Raw genomic sequence first — 21,788 nt, 5'->3', positions numbered from 1 at the left:
AAAAAAACATACCTCTGGTTTCACAGAAAGGCTTAAGACTCATTTGACCATGTTTTGTCTCCAGACGCACACGAGTAATGTTATTTTCCAAGGCACAAGATACTTAAATGTCCTAACTGTACTACCTTTTCTCAAGCGACTTTCCATTGCACTCTTGTGTTTTTAAAACGCGTAAAAGCATCTGGGAAAGCATCTGCTGTGTACAAACATCTGACAGACTTTCCAGTTTTCACAGTTTTACATTCATTCTCAATCATTAACATCTTAAAGACATCTTCTAAACGTCTATTTGACATCTGATAGGAAATGTGTAGTCGTGTAAATGTAAATGCAGACGTCAGACAGACGTGCTCAGTGATGCTGTCTGTCTGTCTGTCTGTCTGAAGGCCTGAAGGCAGTATGAAGTATAATTGATCACCTCCTGATCTGTTTTTGACAGGTGATCATTCCAGTCTAAGGAATCATCCGTTCATTCCGTTAATGTTGCCAGAAGGTGTCTGAACTAGATTTATGGACGTTAAGAAGCATCTGTCTTTCATAAGCTGCAGCAAGCGCCGCTGATGGATTTAAGAGATTGATTCAGTACGAGACGAACAGGCCACATGACGTCTGAATAACTGGGTGTAGTTATCTGAGAACTGCATTAGTTATTTAGTGCTAAAGGCAAGAAGGTCTTATTATGAAACGTGTTGTGTGATACTGGATCTGTGTAGCTCAACAGTCTTTGTCAGTTCAGGGAATCCCAGTGTGTCAGCAGGGGTGAAGGGTCACGACCTTCATGTGGATCCTGATAAAGTTCACCTCGAGGGTGAGATAATGAGCAGATTCGTGAAGAACAGCTCTGTCTTACAAAGGCAAAAGACCGTAACTCGCTAAAGTGTGGAACTCAGAAAAATGACTTTAGAGATTTATTTGTCTATCCAGCCAAGTTAATCATAGATGGGAGACTGTAAATCTGGCAGTTAGATGTTTTAGTAATGAAAATTATCTAATAAGATAAAAAGTGAGGTGTCACGCCAAAGCAAGAGGCAGTAATTTCCACTTCATCAATATCTAGTTGCTGATCACCATCATTATAGTAACGCCTGTATAATATCTAGACTCAAAGGCTATAACATACAGTAATGTGATGATATTAATAGATTTATTCTGAACATAACAACCAGACAATCATGTGAGAGGACACCGTTTTGCAGCCGATTTATTTGCAATGTTCACAAACGTAAAAGGATTTGAGACTTGCCTAATTTCCATTGAAATGAATGTAAATAGCAGACCAAAGCTAACAAACAAAAGGCCTTTTGCCTTTGCACAACAGAACTAATGAGAACGATATAAAGATGATGATGAAGCTCCACAAGACCAGATGATAAACAGATTCATCCTGCATCTACCACTTCACGACTTAAAGGTCTCCTTCTTCGTGATCCCATGTTTTAAACTTTAGTTACTGTGTAATGTTGTTGTTGGAGTATAAATAATATCTGTAAAATTCCAAAACTCAAAGTTCAATGCCAAGCGAGATATTTGATTTAACAGAATTCGCCTACAAAAATCGACCCGTTTGGACTACAGCCCTCTAGTTCCTGCAGTAATGACGTCACTAAAACAGTTTTTTGACTAAGCTCCTCGCACATGAATACACGCACAGCACACGAGCGAGTCATTTTGAAACATCAAGACAAATAAAATCATGACACGAAACATGACACTTTCTTCTCTGAGGTTAATATATCCGTTCTGAGACAGTCAGAATTAGACAGCCTAGAAAGCGTGCAAAGAGCGATCCCTCTGCAGTCACTAAACGCTGTCTTCACTTCAACGAAATCTCGCGATGTTTAGTTAATCAGGGAAGCTGCACCGCACAATCAATCTCTTATTTACCTGTTGTTATAAAGAGAGGATTCGCCTCAGCACTTGACAAACACTCATCATCATGAGCAGATACACACTGGAGCGTTTTCCTGTTTATCAGTCTGCTGTCATGGAACAATCTTCATACTTTGTAGATACCATTTTTTTCAAGTTCTTTGGAAATCTTCTATGATCTGGTGTTGATCTGAAGAGATGATAGGCCTAATGGAACATCAAGAACTTTATTCTTTTCCAAAGGTCCATATCAAAGCCAAAAATGGTTCTTGATATAGGCTCTGCCGGACCTGAAGAACAGTAGAAGAAACGTTATTTTAGGAGTGTGTGTGTGTGTGTGTGTGATGTTTTTTGCAGACTGCTCACCAGACCGAGGAATGAAGGCATTTCATAACATGTTTAGACACAGATGGACTCTCTGTTCTCTCATGAGAAACACCTATGCCCAGAGCGAAACGCACTGTAAAAAAATTAGTTCGCAGTTTTAATTGTTTCAATAATTTTTTTTAAAGTTGACTGAACTAGAGTAGGCTATTTGCCACCTCAACTTAAAAAACAAAAACAAAAACAAAAAACGTGTTGAATCAATTTTCAACATCACTTAAAGTGATAACTCGTGCAGACCGTTGCAGACTTATGTATACGTAGATTCCTCAATAGCGACTCTTTCTATCCGCCACTGAACGTAAGCCGTCGGCCATATTGGAAGAGTCAACATCATTCACCATAGCAATCAATGAACATTCAAAAAAAAATGTATATCTTAAGAAAACAAAAATAAAATAACAAAAAAAATAAAATGACAATATAACACCTTGAGAGCCCAACGAACTGTTTTCTGATGTACTTTACTGTTAACTAACAAATGTTATGTATTCTTGTGTAGACCTAATTATCACCATACAATAAGATGAGCATGTTAGCTAACACGACATTAAAAGTTATCAATGTCATCTTTCAAATTTAAGTTCCCTAGACTACATTATGAGTTAAATAAACTTCAGCACACGTTAACATGACAAAAATTGTTGTTTATTAATTATAACAGAGAGCACAAATAAACCATCATTTAAGCAATCATGTTTATTAAAACATTCACATATTAACACTGCACTGTCTAAAATTATCCAGACACCTTTAACATTTCACAAGTTTAACTGTGTCAGAACTGATTCATCTCCATAATGTCAGATGACACGTAATCAAACTTGGTCAGGTTAAAAGTGTCTGAACAGTTTTTGGTCCCAAATTGTTACTTTTTTAACTGGTAGTCCACTGTATGAAGAGTTTTTGGGTATAACGTGCCACACTTTACTTTATTTTGCTATCCTCGCTTACATAAATGAACTATAGTGTCCTGCACCCACTAGTAAAAAAAAATCTAAAATTATTTCTGGTGTCTGAATAATTTTTGATTTGACTGTATATATAATTGTAAATGACTGTGAAAATAACTGCATGAAAATATTAAAACAAAGCGCACGAATAATGGTCCTGCACACATCATAAGAATTACTGCATAATAATAATAATAGTCGATAAAAGTAATTTAAGGGAATAATTAAACAAGTTCTAGGTCTGTAGTTATATATGAAGCAGTAATAGTTTATTTTAAAATGTGCACATTCACTCTTATTCTAGTAGTCGAAAATGCTAATGTTTCTTGTCACGTTCATTTATGATTTACATGAATTATGATATCATATCTTCAATTCAAAACTGATTTGAAATTGCATAAAAAGTATAGTAGTGTGCATCACTAGATAGTCTATTACTGTCGGTCGCTGAAGATTTCTGTCGGAAAACAGTTTTCTAATACAGTAGAACTACTTTGATTTTCCACAAACTCTTGTTGCGTTGTGACTGTGACACTTAGACCCGCCATATTTGATTTGATTGGCCATCTCGATCATTTTGACAGAAAATGTATCTGTTCGATTGAGTGACAACTTCTGAATTGACCAATGGGGTGACTTTGGGGGCGGGGCTATCTGTCTGACTGAGCAGTTGGAGCCAGACACAAACTGTCTGGAGGAGTGTTTGGGGAAACTTGTTTGAAAACAGTTATTATTTTTCATCTTTTTTTGGTGTTTTTGCTTCTGCTAAAGTTAAAAACCAAATATTGAAAATATATAAAAGAATATTCCATGTCGTGTGGGTTTTGAATATTCAGTAGATGCTGTTGTACGCCTTCATAACTCTGTTTGTCAGTATTTAACTGTTATGTTTCTTTATGAGAGAGTTTTGAGCTTGCATTGAGTTCAATCTGAGTTTAACGAGGTTTAAGGAGGCTTAAAGTCTCCAATCCAGCGTGATTACGAGCAGATAATCATGGGTAATGTTTAGTAATCATGCAGTAAGTGGATCACTTGTTACACAAGGATCATTAGTTCTACCTGTAAAATCTCTCTTACTGGAAGAGCTGATTTATACAGAAAACTCTCTTTATACATAGCGCAGAAGCTAATTAAACAAAAATAAAATAAAATAAACAATCATGAATGTTCTACTAAACATTGTCTTTCGTTTTTTCCACAGAATAAAAGAAAATTATACAGGTTTTGAACAACATGAGGCGAGAAAATGATTGGTTTTATTTTCAGGTGAATTGTCTCTTAAAGATACCCATGTCAAAACCGCCCACTCTTCTTTTCATGGGTGACCCATAATCCCAGTTGAGTTCCTAGTGGTTCTTTCGTCTTAGACACGACCAGGAGGGTCTGAGGAAAAGGATTCGCGCCTCTCTGAGCGAAGCCGTCTGAATGTGTGCCAGCTCTTTGAGACGGCAGGAGAACAGAAATAGTCAATCGATGCAGTGCACATCTATGGAGACCTGTGCTCAGACTTTGAAGATTCGTTTTGTGTGGTGAGGAAGTCATCAGGGGAAGGAAACACACACACACACACACACACACACACACACACACACACACACACACACACAGCTCTGTTCAATATGATTTCATTAGCTTTCATAAGCATTAAAACATCAAATGTAGTTCTTTATGCTTGGATTGAGTCGGATGCATTCATAAGTAATTGAATAATTCATGAATCCTTTTATATATTTCAGTGTGTACTGAAACATAGAGACATGTATGTGCACAGATGAATATAAATGGGTGAGATCACACTGTTCTGATAATGATTCCAGTGAACTCAAGCGGAATATTTCAGTTGCTTTTGATCTAATCTAATCTAACACACACACACACACACACACAGAGACAGAGAGAGAGAAAGTTCTGAGAGTTTGTACAGTAATTATTGTAGTGTAAATAAGCTGCTTTCATTAATGACCATCCAGGAAAACACAAAGAATTTATGTGATATTATAATATTCTTATGCTTTTATTTTTACCCCCTGCATTTTTACCTTTATGTATTTATTTTTGTACTCATTTGTCCCTGTTTCATGTTATTTTTTTCTGTTATTTTTAGTATGCATAACTGCATAACGTTCAATATGTGAATTTGAATAATGTTCTTGTATATTCAAAAAAGCCTGCGCTGTGGCATTGAGTTTTGCTCAGACACTCATTTGCACATTTATTTCCACAAGTTCTTCAGAAGGGCGTCCTCATCAGTTTGCGTTTAGCCATTGGCTCTCATCCAGTTCCCAACCACTCCCTTAATCCAGAGACCTACAAAGACGGCCGCCCACTGATGCCTGCTGGGCCGTAATGGACACCCACAATGCACCAGTCTCTCTGGAATGCTTTTGTAATAGAAGAATAAGGTCATTTTCTGGTTAAATAAAAGAACAGGTTGGGCTGTAGAAAGTCCTAAAGCTTGCATCATAACTGTACTTGATCAGAATGCAGACAACACTAAACTAATGCACCACAGAATGAGCCAGTCCTGAACATCTGAACATCACGCACAACCTTCGTCTTTTTAAGCAGTTTCACAAGCCTATCCATAAAGGCAGTGCTGGACAGTAATGAAGTATGTTTAGTGTTTAGTATAGAGTTCCAATCCTTGATTCTGATTGGCTGAGCCACGTTCGAAGCTGTTGTAAATGACTCTACAAACATACACCTTTGTTTACTTCTGTGTGTTGCTCGGTAAACACTTTACTGGATCCACATCTGTTTCTGTGGAACTACAATGTTTGGTGGAAGAATACTGTTTTTATTAACATCATTACACTCCGCTTTGCGTTGTTCCTAACCACACCCGTTAGCTGTTATACATTCACTGTAAACCATGTCTTCATGGGGCTTATTGCTTTAAGTACATTTTATTTGCAGAAATGCTTGCTTCACTTCATTCCAAAGCACAATATCATACTTTATCAAACGAGTCACCATTTAAACGATTCATTAGATTGACGAGCCTGATTCAAAATGAGCGGGAGATCCTCGGAGCTTGAGTGCATGCGCGAAATTACTGTATTTTAGGGTTGCTTGAATAGGGTACCATACGTGCCCTCTTTCCGGTCCTGACCAGGATTTCTATACTGCCTAAAGTATCCAGGTTTTGGCTTTGTTTTACTGTTTTCATTCTCCATTCTTGCTTGAAAAGTAGCTTGACCAATAACATGCAGGCATTGAACATAATCGACCAATCGGGACTGATTTGCTTGCACACATCATGCATGCATCATCAGTAAGGTTTGTACTGAATTTGATCTTTTAAAATCACTGTTTTAAAGACACTTTAAGTGTGTTTTTTTAATGTCCTGCTGTTTTTATTGATTGAAATATTGCGGCGGGTGATTTATACGGATCGGTGTTGGCCAAAACTTGCATTTTGTTCACATATCTTTATTTTATTATTTTGAGAGCTGATCTAAATATTTTTGGATTGGAAAAGTAACAATATAGACATCCTGACAGGACATGTCCGGGAAAAAGTGCACGTATGGTCACCCTATTAAATGGAAATCATATTTCGGTCACGACTGTCAGTTGTTTGTGAACTAAATCTGTTGTAAAAGAGGGCGCTGTTTAAGCCCACTGTATGAAAGGGTTGAATGTGAATATGTCCACATTTGTGTATCATCATTTCAACATTAATAAGAGTAATATTTTATTAGGATTTCTGCACTTTCACTTGATTTGTGTACTCCATCCACCGCTGACGACAGCTTTAGAAGCTGTTCTTTCTTCGTGGTGTTGTTCTGCATGACTCATGAGAAGTGAAGACTCATTTCAGTCTGAAGTCGACGCTCCCTCTCTGATCTTCTGGATGAAGGTGTGACTTTTGGTTAGTATCAGGCGTCGAGGAGCTGCGCGACACAGACGTTTTTCAGCAACGCCCTGAGAAACAGCGCGGCCGGAGCTCAGGTCTGAACAGAACAAACGGTTAAATCCAGCCATCACCACCCATCGCCTTCGATTGTTTAAATGTGTTAGTGGTTAATAGGTTATCTAGGACTAGTCACCTTTATTAAACCTGCCGAGTCACCTTCCTTCAACTCTAGTAAAGACTGACTGAAGGTTTTGGGAAAGTCCAGCAAACGTAAATGCACCACAAACAAACGTCCCGCCGGTTACAATCTCAAAGCTTTGACAGTTGAGGTCATAGAGAATCCCTGGAAGGTTTCAAATCTTGATAAGAAGGTTCTGTTATTTTTAAGAGAGTTGATGTTATGAGTATTCAGAATAGTGCATTAGAACACACTGCGCTGTGCACTGTATCCCATAATGCATCATGCTTTTGGCTCAGATTTCCCAAAATGTAAAATAAACCGAATTTATCACTGGATTTTGAATTTAATAAAACAAAGTTGTGCAGCATTCAGAATTGAATTCCAGTTGAATTTCTATATTTGAATTGGATCGCCTATATAAAAGACACCTATATAAATTAAATCTTCTACATCTTATCAACCGTCTAGTGACCACCCAAAATGTCCAAGCAACTGCATAGCAAAATGCTAAAAGCACTTCATATTCCACAATTGATTTCTAGTTTATATGTTTCATCATATTTAGCTTTTTCTTTTATCAGCATGGAAGAACACTTGATTTCCCAGAATGCATTGCAGCTGTGTTGAATTATTTTGAGTTATATTGTGTTGAAGTCATGTCAGAAAGATCGTGTTTATGTATTCACATGAACTCCACCACAACATCATAATATATTTATAATTTTGTATTAGTAGATTTCGAAATCTATATCATAGAGAAGGTACATCGCCATCTTGCTCCAAATTCAGCTTTCTGTAGTAGGGGATGTGGCCAATTCAATTGAAACTCATATACTATGTTTGGAATGTGTTTAATGTTTTTAAGAAAAGGCAATATGTGTAGTGTCTTTACAAGCTTGTCTCATTAAAGAGCAGCAGCTAACCAAAGCAGCTCTCTCTGTTCACCTTGTTCTCTTTTCCCTACATCTGTCTGTTTCTCTGATCTTTTAAATGTTAAATTCATCTCGTCTTCAGACATTTGTTAATGTTCCCAAGGGTGTTGGAGGTTCAGACCTGATGATTTGAACAGTATCAAGAAATAGTTCACCCAAAAGTTTGCTGAAAATGCACTCTCCGTTAGGCCAAGCCAAGAAGTAGATGAGTTTGTTTCTTTAGGGGAACAGATGCTTGCTCACCAATGGATGCTTTGAAGTGAATGGGTGCCGTCAGAATGAGAGTCCAAACAGCTGATAAAAACATCACAATAATTCACAAGTAATCCACACCACTCCAGTGCATCAGATAATGTCTTGTGAAGTGAAAAGATGCATGTTTGTAAGAAACAAATCCCCATTCACTGCAAGTAACCAACTCAGTAAACATCTTGGATGACCTGAGGATGGGTAAATTTAAACAATTCACACCTTAATAATCACAAAAAAGATGACAGAAATATCAAAGGGAACAAGATGTGGTGTATTGTTAACTGGCATCTAGCATTCGTCTTAATGTTGTTCCTCAGGAATCCTGGAAAATGAAAGACTTTGAGTACAAATGAGTCAGACTTGGTCTCGCTCAGTCCCCTTCAGTTGATGTGCTGATAATACAGACACGGCTTCCTGACGTACAGGACTTTCTGCAGGATGCTGCGGTCGCGGTGGAAGTGAGATTGGTCGATACACAGCCACGGTCTGTCTCCGGAAGACGTTTGTAGTCTTCAATGAATCTCAAAGGCGTGTGTTTGTAAGACTTCATGGTTAAACGCATGCCACTTTTCACGTCCTGTTGAAATGCAGCCCTCCGTCAAAGCGGTTTGCACGCAGACGTGCTCGTAATTGAGCTCATTCAGAGTTAGTCAGAAAACTGTTAAGCCTTACGTGATGGAAACAACATCCCTCTTGGCTTTAGCACGTTAACCAATAGACATGGTTTGATCTCACCACAACACACATGGACAGACCTGATTCTCCTCCATGATGGAACACAAAAGCCCCCAAAGGAGACAAACTCGAGAAACTGCCAGATGTGGTCTGTCTGCTTGACCTTTGCCTGCACAGGAAGCTGCTGGTGAGGGCAGGAGAGTTTCTGCTGGTGCTTTTGACCTGGGCAGCTCTGATGTTTCGTTTAGGATGGGTGATCTTTAGTTTCAGTGAAGCAACCTCAAAATAGTGCAGTGTTTGTTGTGTAACTGATTTAACAGACTTTCCATGCACATACTCCGAGTCCATGATTAACTTTTTACACACTTAAGATCGATAAAGGCAGTTGAATTGAAATGTTATTTTGCACTTTTGTTCCTATGACAATGGAATTATTCTGTTGTGACCGACAACTCATTATGTCCCTCATGATGACATCTGAGATGACTTTATCTTGAATAGGTTTACATGAATAGGATGAGTCTTTTTGTTCTGGTGAAACAACATGTCAAAAATACTCATTTCAGTTTCTCACAATATTGTTTGGTGGTTTAATGAGAGGAATATTTAATGTTTCATCACCAGTGGAGTATATATATATATATATATATATATATATATATATATATAACACTAAAATAACACTGATTGTAATTTCTAGAGAAAAATAATCTTTGAAAAACATGATGATGTAAATAAACAGAAATGTAAGTAGGGTCATTTTCATAGTGCTATTTACAATAGGCCTACATGTGTGTTTCAATATCAGTAGTTTTCCAGTAAGTCATCATGACAAATTAAGCGTTTGCGTTAGTTCTGGAAGGACACATGAGTCAAGCTTGCATCGGCGGATCCTCATCTGATTACATCTATCTATAGGAATACGACACCTATCACAGCATTTCTCAGGAGCAAATTACCCTCCTCCATCCCCAGCTCCTCCTGTCGCCACAGTCAGCTCTTGGCTTTCTGATATTCCCTGCTGAATCAGACTCCTTTATCTTGAATTATGTGATGCACTTAAATATCATTGAGAACATTAATGATATTAGTCTTGTTCTGTTCTGTTTACCCTGTGGGGGTTATTATTGCTGCTATTGCTGTTTTTGCCCACCAAACCAAACTTTATGCTAAGTATCTATCATTTTGCAATAGTGGTCCTGACAGAAATGTATTTATAGCAGCTGGTTTGTATGTTTTTAAGTTGAATCTCTCACTTACTGTAACTCACGTCAGTAAAGGCCAGATTGTTCTCATTATTAGATGTAAGCTGTGCGTGTTAAATTCTGTCAATGATTACTCACCCTCATGTTGTTCAAAACCCATAAGGCCTTCGTTCATCTTTAAAACACAATTAATTAAGATATTTTTGATGAAATCCAAGAGCTTTCTGGCCCTACATTGACAGCAAGGGAACGACCACATTCAAGGCCCAGAAAGATAGTAAGGATGTGGTTAAAATAGTCCACGTGAAATCAGTGGTTCAACCGTAATTTTAAGAAGCTACAAGAATACTTTTTATGCCCAAATAAAAAAAAAATAACTACTTGATTCAACATTTTTTGCTCTTCCATGTTAAGACTTTCAAAGTTTTCTTTGCGCACGAAAAGTATTAAATTATGGTTGGACCATAGACTGAATCACATTTGGACTCTGCTTGCATGTTTATTTTATTTCATTCAAATTCATGTCTACCTTTCTTACTCACTCTCCTGTTTCTCTTGCATCCTGTGAGCCAGAAACACAACATTCATGTGTCTGATGTCTTTCGGAAACAGCCGGAGGAAATGTCAGCAGGCCCACATCACTCCACTCCTCCGTGTGCGTGTGTAACATCACTAACTCAAGCTGTGTGTGTGTTCTTGTTTTAATGGTCCACCTGGACCCGGTGAGTCGGTACAAGTCGCCTCTGTCCACCTGCAGGTAACTGTTGGGCATGATTCATGCTCACTCATGTCATTTGGTGTCGTTTCACAAGAATCAGCTTACATACTCCCAACCATACAAACACACTCCACTTTCTCTCCCACTTCATTGCTCTTTTCTGGCCAAACCTCCCTTATGATTGACACATGAGGTTAGTGGCCAAACCTCCCTTATGATTGACACATGAGGTTAGTGGCCACACCTCCCTTATGATCGACTAGAGGTTAGTGGCCACACCTCCCTTATGATTGACACATGAGGTTAGTGGCCACACCTCCCTTATGATTGACACATGAGGTTAGTGGCCACACCTCCCTTATGATCGACTAGAGGTTAGTGGCCACACCTCCCTTATGATTGACACATGAGGTTAGTGGCCACACTTTCCTTATGATTGACTAGAGGTTAGTGGCCACACCTCCCTTATGATTGACACATGAGGTTAGTGGCCACACCTCCCTTATGATTGACACATGAGGTTAGTGGCCACACCTCCCTTATGATCGACTAGAGGTTAGTGGCCACACCTCCCTTATGATTGACACATGAGGTTAGTGGCCACACCTCCCTTATGATTGACACATGAGGTTAGTGGCCACACCTCCCTTATGATCGACTAGAGGTTAGTGGCCACACCTCCCTTATGATTGACACATGAGGTTAGTGGCCACACCTCCCTTATGATTGACACCTGAGGTTAGTAGCCCCACCTCCCTTATGATTGACATGAGGTTAGTGGCCACACCTCCCTTATGATCGACACCTGAGGTTAGTGGCCAAACCTCCCTTATGATTGACACATGAGGTTAGTGGCCACACCTCCCTTATGATTGACACGAGGTTAGTGGCCACACCTCCCTTATGATTGACACCTGAGGTTAGTGGCCACACCTCCCTTATGATTGACACATGAGGTTAGTGGCCACACCTCCCTTATGATTGACACATGAGGTTAGTGGCCACACCTCCCTTATGATTGACACATGAGGTTAGTGGCCACACCTCCCTTATGATCGACTAGAGCAGTGGTTCCCAAAGTAGGGGTCGCGACCCCACGGTGGGTCGCGGGACCCCGGCGCAGGGGTCGCGAGATGATTTCGATATAGGCTTTATATATTTTTGTTTCAATTAATTTAACTCTTTCGCATCGCACGTACGATCACAGCGGTGTGATCAGTCTAGGCTAGTCCCTGGAGTGTACGACCACACAGGTCAGTGCATGACGTGAAATTCAAATGTGCTCTTGCGAGTTGGCTGGCGCTGAGCCAGAGACAAGTGCGCTCAGAGCTGTCATCACAACTTTTCAGTGTTTTCAACCACATAATGTTTATTTTAGGTTTCAGACATATAAGTACTAGAAAAAACAATACATTTAGAGTTTGTAAAATACACACTGATGTCAAAGGAAGAGGCAATAATAATCTTTTTCATTATAATTAGACACATTTTATTCATATCAGATACACATTGTGTAAGTAACTTTAAAGTTTACTCCATTATTCTCCCAGTTCACCAGCCACTTACTTTTATGTATTTCGGGAGAAGTGGATGAATTCACGTGTTGTAAATCCAACAGATCTGATTCTCTGAACTGCGTCTGCGGCACAAACTAAGATGGCGGCGCCCATCGCGCATACAGCTCAACTAACGCGATCGTTATAAAGGTGTTTAAACAACAAAACACTTCCACTTGCATATATTTGACAATCGGAATATCAGCTATTTCATGCCATATCTAACAAATTTGTTTATATTTTGAATAAAAAAGGAAAAATGACAAAAGCAGATCATTCATTCAGCTCTGTTGTTGCTGCGGTATGTCACGTGACAAGCAATGACGCGTCACCATGGAAAGCATAAAGTGACACATCTAGCGGATTAACATGAGTGTGTGTGTGTGTGTGTGTGTGTGTGTGTGTGTGTGTGTGTGTGTGCACGCGTGTGAGCAGCTCAGACTTACTCGACTGGTTCCTGATGGCAGAATAATGAACGAGTTCAACCCAACATGGCTGCACAGTTACTTTCCGAGAGAGAACAGGTGGATATCGAGCAGCTCATGCAGAATTGTAACACTGATTTTGCACGCAGAACAATAAAATATAACTTCGTGTGCTTTGAGACTGGGCATAAAATCGATTTGCTGTACATTTCACGCGACGAGAGGTGTTTTTTTTTGGGTGGGGGGGTGGGGGGGGGCAGCAGCGCATTTATCATGGGGTCGCGGGCTAAAAAGTTTGGGAACCCCTGGACTAGAGGTTAGTGGCCACACCTCCCTTATGATTGACATGATGTTAGCGGCCACACCTCCCTTATGATTGACACTTGAGGTTAGTGGCCACACCTCCCTTATGATTGACACATGAGGTTAGTGGCCACACCTCCCTTATGATCGACTAGAGGTTAGTGGCCACACCTCCCTTATGATTGACATGATGTTAGTGGCCACACCTCCCTTATGATTGACACATGAGGTTAGTGGCCACACCTCCCTTATGATTGACACCTGAGGTTAGTAGCCCCACCTCCCTTATGATTGACACCTGAGGTTAGTGGCCACACCTCCCTTATGATTGACACCTGAGGTTAGTAGCCCCACCTCCCTTATGATTGACACATGTAATCATCCAGTAAGAGTTTTTTGATGTGCATTAATTTTGAAATTAATGTGGAAAGCAGCCCTGACCATTTGATGAGAAATGTTTGATTTCAATTTTTTTTTTCTCTTTGTGATTTTTCACTGCTACGTCCCTCTCTCTCTCTCTCTCTCTCTCTCTCTCTCTCCCCATCAGTGTGTCTATATTAGCAGCTTGGTCTCCTGGAAAGACAGACCAGACGGACAAACAGGAAGCAGCTGTTGCCAGGGAAACAGGCTGCAGAGCGTGGGAGAGATTGTGAGGTAAGAAAGGAGAACAAATGAAGGAAAAAATAGATTGAGGGAATAAAGCCGAGCTGGAGAGATCTTATTAAATTCTGACAGCGAGGGGAAACTGTGTGTGTGTGTGTAGGCTACCTGTAACTGGGAATAGACAGAATGACGCAAAGTATGACAACAAAATCCAAACCCTGCAACTAGACATTTATAGATGTTCTGTCTGTCTGTCTTTCTGTTTCTATCTATCTATCTGTCTGTCTGTCTGTTATAGGTTCATTCATGACATTTGCAGAAACATTGAGTTATTCATAGTGGACTGTGGTAAATGTAACACTTCCGACAGACAACATGAAACATTTCAGTAGGTATTAGGAAATACACCCCTCCCAAACACACATACAACTACACACACATTCGCATTATAACACACACACACACACACACACCCAACCAGACACGTACATGCACTCGAGTTTTTGAGAAACGGCAGTCACACAGTACATATCATACGTCAATGAAGCGCAATGTTGCTCAATCCACCTCCCAAACCACAGGAAATTACATCATCACTCCTCTTGGCCTCCCAATTGGCCAATTATCATCAGAAGAAACATCTTAAAGATTCATATTGGGGAGAAGATGGAAAAAAATACCACATACACACACTTAAGTTTCCACACAGGAGGCAGTTAAGGGAAGTAGTTGTTGTATTGTGTGTTTACTCATGTTGAGCTGGCCAGAGGATTTGACAGCACCATCTTTCCATGTCTGATGAATGGAATGGCTATAAATGAATACATTTTAGCCAAATTATATATTTAGTATTTCTATTAAGTGTGTTTTATCTAGACAAGTCATTTTTTTTACTAACGTAATCTAGCATTTTTCTCTTATTTATTACTTTGTAGTTACTGTAAAAAATTTAGAGACTCCAAAACATAGCAATATCACACACACAAACAAGACTTTGTTTAGCATGTGTAGACACAAACACACTATCACACAATAAACCACCATAGAATTACACTACATTTACATTTAGTCATTTTGCAGATGCTTTTATCCAAATTGACTTACAATAGGGAGATACATAAAGCGATTCTTCTGAAAGAGGCAAACAGACAAAGGAAGTTCTCATAATACCAAGTTTAAGACATTGTTTAGATAAGTACAAGCTTTAATTTTTTTTATTATTTTCTCTTTTTTTTACGATGAAGCCAAGTAGATTTGAAAGAGATGAGTTTTCAACTGTCGCCTGAAAATTGTCAGGGATTCAGCATTCCAGACAAGGTTGGGAAGATCATTCCACCAGCCAGGAATGGTGAAGGACAACGTTCTGGAAAGTGATTTTGAGCCTCTCTGTGATGGTACAACGAGGCGTGGCTCACTAGCGGGTCATGGTCATCAAAGATGACACCAAGATTTCTGACAGAAGTTGATGGGGAAATTGTAGAAGAGTTTAGCTGGATGGAGAAATCATACTGTAGAGTTGGAGTGGCAGGGAAGACAAGAAGCTCAGTCTTTGCCAGGTTGAGCTGTAGGTAATATTCTTTCATCCATGCCGAGGTGTTGGCCAGGCAGCCTGAAATCTGTAAGGCTACTGTTGGATCATGTGGTTGAAATGAAAGATTGAGCTGTGTCATCAGCATAGCAATGGTAGGAGAATCCATGGGCCTGTATGATTGGACCCAGTGATGCCGTGTATATGAAAAGAGGAGGGGTCCAAGAACTGATCCCTGAGGAACCCCAGTGCCAAGTTAATGTCCTTTGGATACCTCCCATCTATCAGTAAGAAAGGATTCAAACCACCAAAGTGGAATCCCTGTGATGCCCAGTGATGAGAAGGCAGACAGGAGGGTATGATGATTGACAGTCTCAAAGTAGCAGATAGATCCAGCAGAATAAGAACTGATGATTTGGAATCAGCTTTTGCAATCCGCTGACAGTAGCGCAGTCTCAAATGAATGTGCACTCCTGAAACCTGACTGGTTAGCATCCAGTTTGTTGTTCTGTGAAAGAAACAATGATATCTGGTTGAAAACAACTCTTTTGCTGTGTTTCCTGGAAGGAGAGAGACAGGTCTGTAGCTATATGTAATAAAAGTGTTTAATGTAGGTTTTTTGAGCAGTGGGGTTACCCCTGTGTGAATGCAGTGGGGATTGTACCTGTGAGGAGAGATGTGTTGTTCATGTGTGTGAGTGCTGGTAAAAGTGTAAGAGAGATTGCTTGGAGGAGGTGTGAGGGGATGGGGTCTAGAGGATTCAAATGTTTGGTGTTGGTTAGATTGTTTCATGTTTTGAAAAAAGATGTCTCTTCTGCTCACTGAGGTTGTATTTATTTGATGAAAAATACAGTATAAACAGTAATAATTGTGAAATATTCAATTCAATTCAAGTTTATTTGTATAGAGCTTTTTACAATACAAATCATTACAAATCAACTTTACAGAAATATTACTACAATTTTAAAACAACTATTTTCTACATGAATATTTTGTAATCTCATTTATTCCTGTGATGAAACTCCATTGCTCCAGTCTTCAGTGTAATCCTAATATACGGATTTGTTAATTTATTGAATAAAATAGAACAGAATCTATTATGGGTTTATTCATATGTATTTGGAATTTCTGCATAGGAAATTTCACAGAACTAATGATAGAGTAAAAGATTCTGGAACAAACTATGTGTAGGCCTATTTGTGTATATGTGTTTGTGGGGGTTTTCCTTTGCTTCTTACTCACCACTATGGTTAAAAGATGTAAAACACACACATTGTCCTACTGGACCACCATGAACAGAGCTCTTTGATGGAGAGAGCACATATAATCTCTTTGTGTAAAACACACACACACAGAGAGGGGGGGGGGGAGAATTACAGGAGATTTCTATTGTTTTATATAAGATGAACGATGATATTAGACACTGTTTTCCAATATAAAATTTCCTTTTGCACAAAAGAATGGAAAGTAAAGCTGTCATTTGTGATGGAGGAGAACTTGTGGGATCGATTATTGTGTTTTTTAATGCTTTAACTATTATTTAACGTGTTTGATCATGTGGTAATAAATCAGGAATGTGGATAAGGATCACATTAGGATTCTTCCTTTCGTGATCGACAGACACAGGAGTTTTTAAGTGTTAATAATTTTCGTGGGCTGTGAACTAAATTCCTTTCCTCTTACACGCGCCTGAACCTCTTTCCCGCGCAAACGCTCCCATCAATCAAAGCGGAGATAAATGGCGCTCCTGTCTCTGTGCCGGATTGATGCCGTTATGTTTCAAGGGGAGCGTGTGAGTGTTTGTTTCGGCATGTGTCTTCATCTGCCAAACGCGGCGTTTATCCAAGGCTTCTGTGTCTTTGTGAGTCGACCGCAGCATGTGTGATTCAGATCCGTGAGTCATGTAAGAGCATCGCTACTGCGGTTACTTCAGCAATCTGTCCTCCGGGGAAAGAAAAGCGAGAGTTTTGCTCCACAAACAGCCACAGACGGTGTGTTTGGGGGTTTGAGATGGGCGGAGGGGGGTACTGCTAACTCAGTTTTCTCTTATTACAGATTCAGATCAGTCAACGTTGAGTCAATCTACAAAAAACTCTCCTGTTATAAACAGCGTCTTATTAGATTCATGAGATAAAATTATTATCAGGGATTCAAATTTGTCACCTGTCAGCGTCAAAATGGCTCATTTGTGTGATTCATCTAGGTTTTAAAAGGTACCCGCTCAAAGTCGACGGCTTTCAAACTCTCCTCTGTGTTTTTGTGCGCGCGCTCTGGTTTCAAATTACATAAATTTACGTGTTTTTTCAGCAGAGTATTGTAGCCAATCACACTCATCTCTGTTGAAAGCGGTGGCCAATCAGAGCATTTACTGTATAGTAAAATATGATGTCATTTTTGTATTTTTTGCAAGTTTATTTAATTCTACATGTTTGCAGATCTTTCTATTAAACACCGTCTAAATAATGTAGCTAGTTTTTATCAATATATTATATATTGTCTTGTATTATGTGTCATAATAAAAGGACAATCATGAAAAGCTTTTTTTTTTTTACTTAAAGGGGTCATATGACATTGCTAAAAAGGATATGGATAATGGATAATGCAATGTGTTTATGCGGTTTAAGGTTAAAAAACACATTATTTTCCACATAATGTAAATTGTTGTTTCTACTCTATGCCCTTTCTTTCTGAAAGGGGCGATTTTTACAAAGCTACACAAAGCTCATTCTGAAAAGTGAGGTGTGCTCTGATTGGTCAGCTGTCCAGTGCATTGTGATTGGCCAAATGCCTCAAGTGTGTTACAGAAATGTTACACACTTAACATACTGTGAAGCCATCTCCCAGCATCATGAGACTCAAGCTGCTGTGTGCACATCCCATCATCAGTTCTCTTTTAGCCTCTTTTTACTATTAGGATTAACTAAATAACTCGGGATATTGGTTTATTTCATGTCAGAGGGAGTGTCAGGCACATTTATAAACAGAGTAATTTGTGGATTAGTGCATACTGGAGACTGGATGAACCATTTCAAACGATTCAGTTTGATTTGATGAACTGGTTCGACCGGTTCACTAAAAAGATCCAGTTAAATAGAAAGATTCGTTCATGATCCAGACATCAGTAGATGAGACAAAACCAATAAAACCCATTAAAACAAGGCATTTGTTGCATCAAGTGGGGACATAATTACTGATTATAATGACTCATACAGTGTTCTTAAGCATTGCATTGCGCTGTGTAAACATTAAACCACGAAATCGCATTATATGACCCCTTTAAAGGGGTGGTTCATTGTGATTTCACTTTTTTAACGTTAGTGGGTAATGTTGCTGTTTAAGCATAAACAATAATTGCAAAGTTACGAAGCTGAAAGTTCAATGCAAACAGATATAACATCTTTTTAATGCCTACAAAAATGCCTGGTATGGGACTACAAGAAGTTACTTCCCTGATTCGAGACTTCAAAAACCCAGAAAAACCTGCCCACAGGAACACGCAGCAAAGGGGGCGAGGACATGCTGCACTGCTTTAGAGAAGAGGAAGAGGAAACTAGAGGTGCAAGTAATGAATTCACAAGCTTTAGAATCAATGTTCTAAAGAAGTGGTTTTAATACTGTTCCACATGTTCCCCTCCTCTGCATCTCTCTATCCCTCTCTCTCTCTCTCTCAATAATATCCTCTGTTTCTCAATCTGACTCAAATTGCTTAGCAATATTAACGATGCCATTGTTGACAATACATAATCAAAATGAAGCCTAGAAAAAAAAAAAACTGAACAACTCATTTAATGGGAACATAATCAAAATGTTTAAGAACATATTTTTGTTGGCTGGGATTTACCCAAATTGGCACATGCTCCTAAATCTACAGCCCCATCAACCAATCAGCTTTCAGAGGTAATGTTTAGAACTGTGTCTTTCTCAGGTAAACTATTTTGTGTCCCTCAAAAATCATTTGAAGTAAAAACAAGAAAAAGTAGAGGAAAGAGTCTAAATGGAAAAGTGAAACCAGATGGATGAACAGCGGTTCTCAGAAAGATGAGCATTCTGGGAAACGGACGTGTGTGTTTTCTTCTCCCCCATGTGGATCAATAGAAATCTGAATTGAATTACACACACTGATATTCCATTTGAGCAGATCTCTGATTGTATAGAGCAGCTGCAGCGCGTCTGTAATGAAGAACATCTCGCTCAGGGAGTGGAACTGTAAGGCTCACTCGTCCCTGACTCACTCAAGTGCACTGTAGGAAAACTTCACCACACCAGAGGATGTTGTGTGTGTGTGTATTTTTGTGTGTTTAAGTGTCGTTTGCAGCTGCATGTTTAGTTTTTTTTTTTAAATAAATAACTGTGGCAGAGTTCCTCCTGCAGTTAACGGTACAGATTACTGTAATGGGTGCTGCACTTTTGGCCTCTTTTGAATTTATTTTACTGGAAAGGCTGTAAAGCAGCCTGGTTTCCGTCATTAGCACAGGGTGTGTTGTGGTTTGAATTGGGAGATGGTGTTCAGATGATTACGGGCACAACAGAGGAATAAGTGCTCTCGTCTGTCTGACAGCCAATGGCTGATCGATGAGCTGATCACCAGAGCATGAGGTCTACATTTGGGATCTTCAGTTCCTTTTGAATGCTGCTTACTATTGAAACACATTGTTAGTGTGAATCAGTCTGTCTATCTATCTATCTGTCTATTTGTCTATCTACCTATCAGCCTGTCTGTCTTTCTTTCTGTCTAACGTCCATCCATCTGCCATCTAACATCCATCCGTCCATCCGTCCATCTACCTATTATCCATAAATTCATCCATCCACCCACCCATCCATCCATCTTTTCATCCATCCATCTGTCCATACTTGCATCTATCCATTATCCATCCTTCCATCTATCCATCATCCTTCCTTTCATCCATCTGTCCATCTAACCATCTCCATCCATCTGCCATCTATAATCCATCCATCCTACCGTCTGTCCTTACATATATCCATTATCAATCCATCCACCTATCCATCCATCTATCAATCCACAATCTACAATCCACAAACCATACCCACTTAACCACCCACCCATCCATCCATCTTTCCATCCATCCATCTATATTCCATCTTTCCATCCATCCATCCATCCGTCCGTCTGTCCCTCCATCTATTTATTATCCATTCATCCATCCAAAAACTCACCCACCCATCCGTCCGTCCGTCCGTCCATCCTTCCATCCATCCATCCATCCATCCGTCCATCCATCTGTCCATCCAGCCAACCGTCCGTCCATCCATCCATCCCCCCATCCGTCCGTTCTTTCATCAATCCATCTGTCTGTCCATACATCCATCCGTCCATTTTTAGACTTTTGAAAATGTATAGTCCAATGAGCTGCTTTAATTTGTTTAATTTGAATTTCTTTTAACTCTCCTTTTTACATTTGATTTTGAATGGCAGTTCTGCACCCTGTTTGATCCTTCGATTCAAATCCAGTTCAGTTTCGTGCAGTTTGCGCTGATGGTTCACAAATCACTCAGCTCAACTCTTTGAGCACCAGCGTTTAGCACATGATCTTGATGAATCACACTGTTCATGTTCATGTGTGTCCAGTGTGTCCCGAGCACAACGCGGTTTCAGTCTGAGTGTTGCGAGGGTCGCGTGTGGGCTCTGACCTCAGAGAGTGCATGTGATAAGCGGCTCTCTAATTGGTGCTTGTGCGTTGTGCGGTTTGCACGCTGACCGAATTTGTTACACAACAACAACACCAGCCACAAATATGCCATAAAAGAGAGAAATAATGAGGCTTTGATGATTTCAGCAGATGTGGACTCCAGAAATAAGACCGGCTTCAGAGAGAAAGCAGATCCTGTTCTTGGCCATGTGGCTTTTAGTTTTCGTTAAATGCATTTTTAAGAGGGTCGGTTCCCACAGCCATCTGCGAGGAAGTGGAGAATAAAAGGACAGCCAAGAAAGATAAGACAAGTAGAGCTCCTACGCTTGAAGAAAATCGCTGACGGAGCGCTTGAAGGACAGGAATACATAACGTTCAGTGTGAGCGTGTGGAAAGAAGCATGTCAGAATTAAATCAAATAGAAATACAACATATTCTACACCTGTCTGTTTGTAATTGTCATTGGGCAAAAGATGCATACCAGAGTGCAGAGCAGCTCAAATTAGCATTTTTATCAACCTTTCAACATCCTCACTGAAACTGATAAATCTGCCTAAATTTCTAAATTCTAGCTTTAGTTGTTGGTTTGTAAAAACATGTGTTATTAGCATTTTTTGATGGTGTGTTAAGTTAAACAGTTTTATTTTTAGAAACAAATTAAGTGCTCATGTAGCACAAATATACCCTGAACTCA

This window comes from Carassius auratus, chromosome 3 (assembly GCF_003368295.1).
Source record: "Carassius auratus strain Wakin chromosome 3, ASM336829v1, whole genome shotgun sequence".
In the NCBI taxonomy this organism is placed as follows: domain Eukaryota; kingdom Metazoa; phylum Chordata; class Actinopteri; order Cypriniformes; family Cyprinidae; genus Carassius; species Carassius auratus.
Note: the sequence above shows the minus strand (reverse complement) of the source record.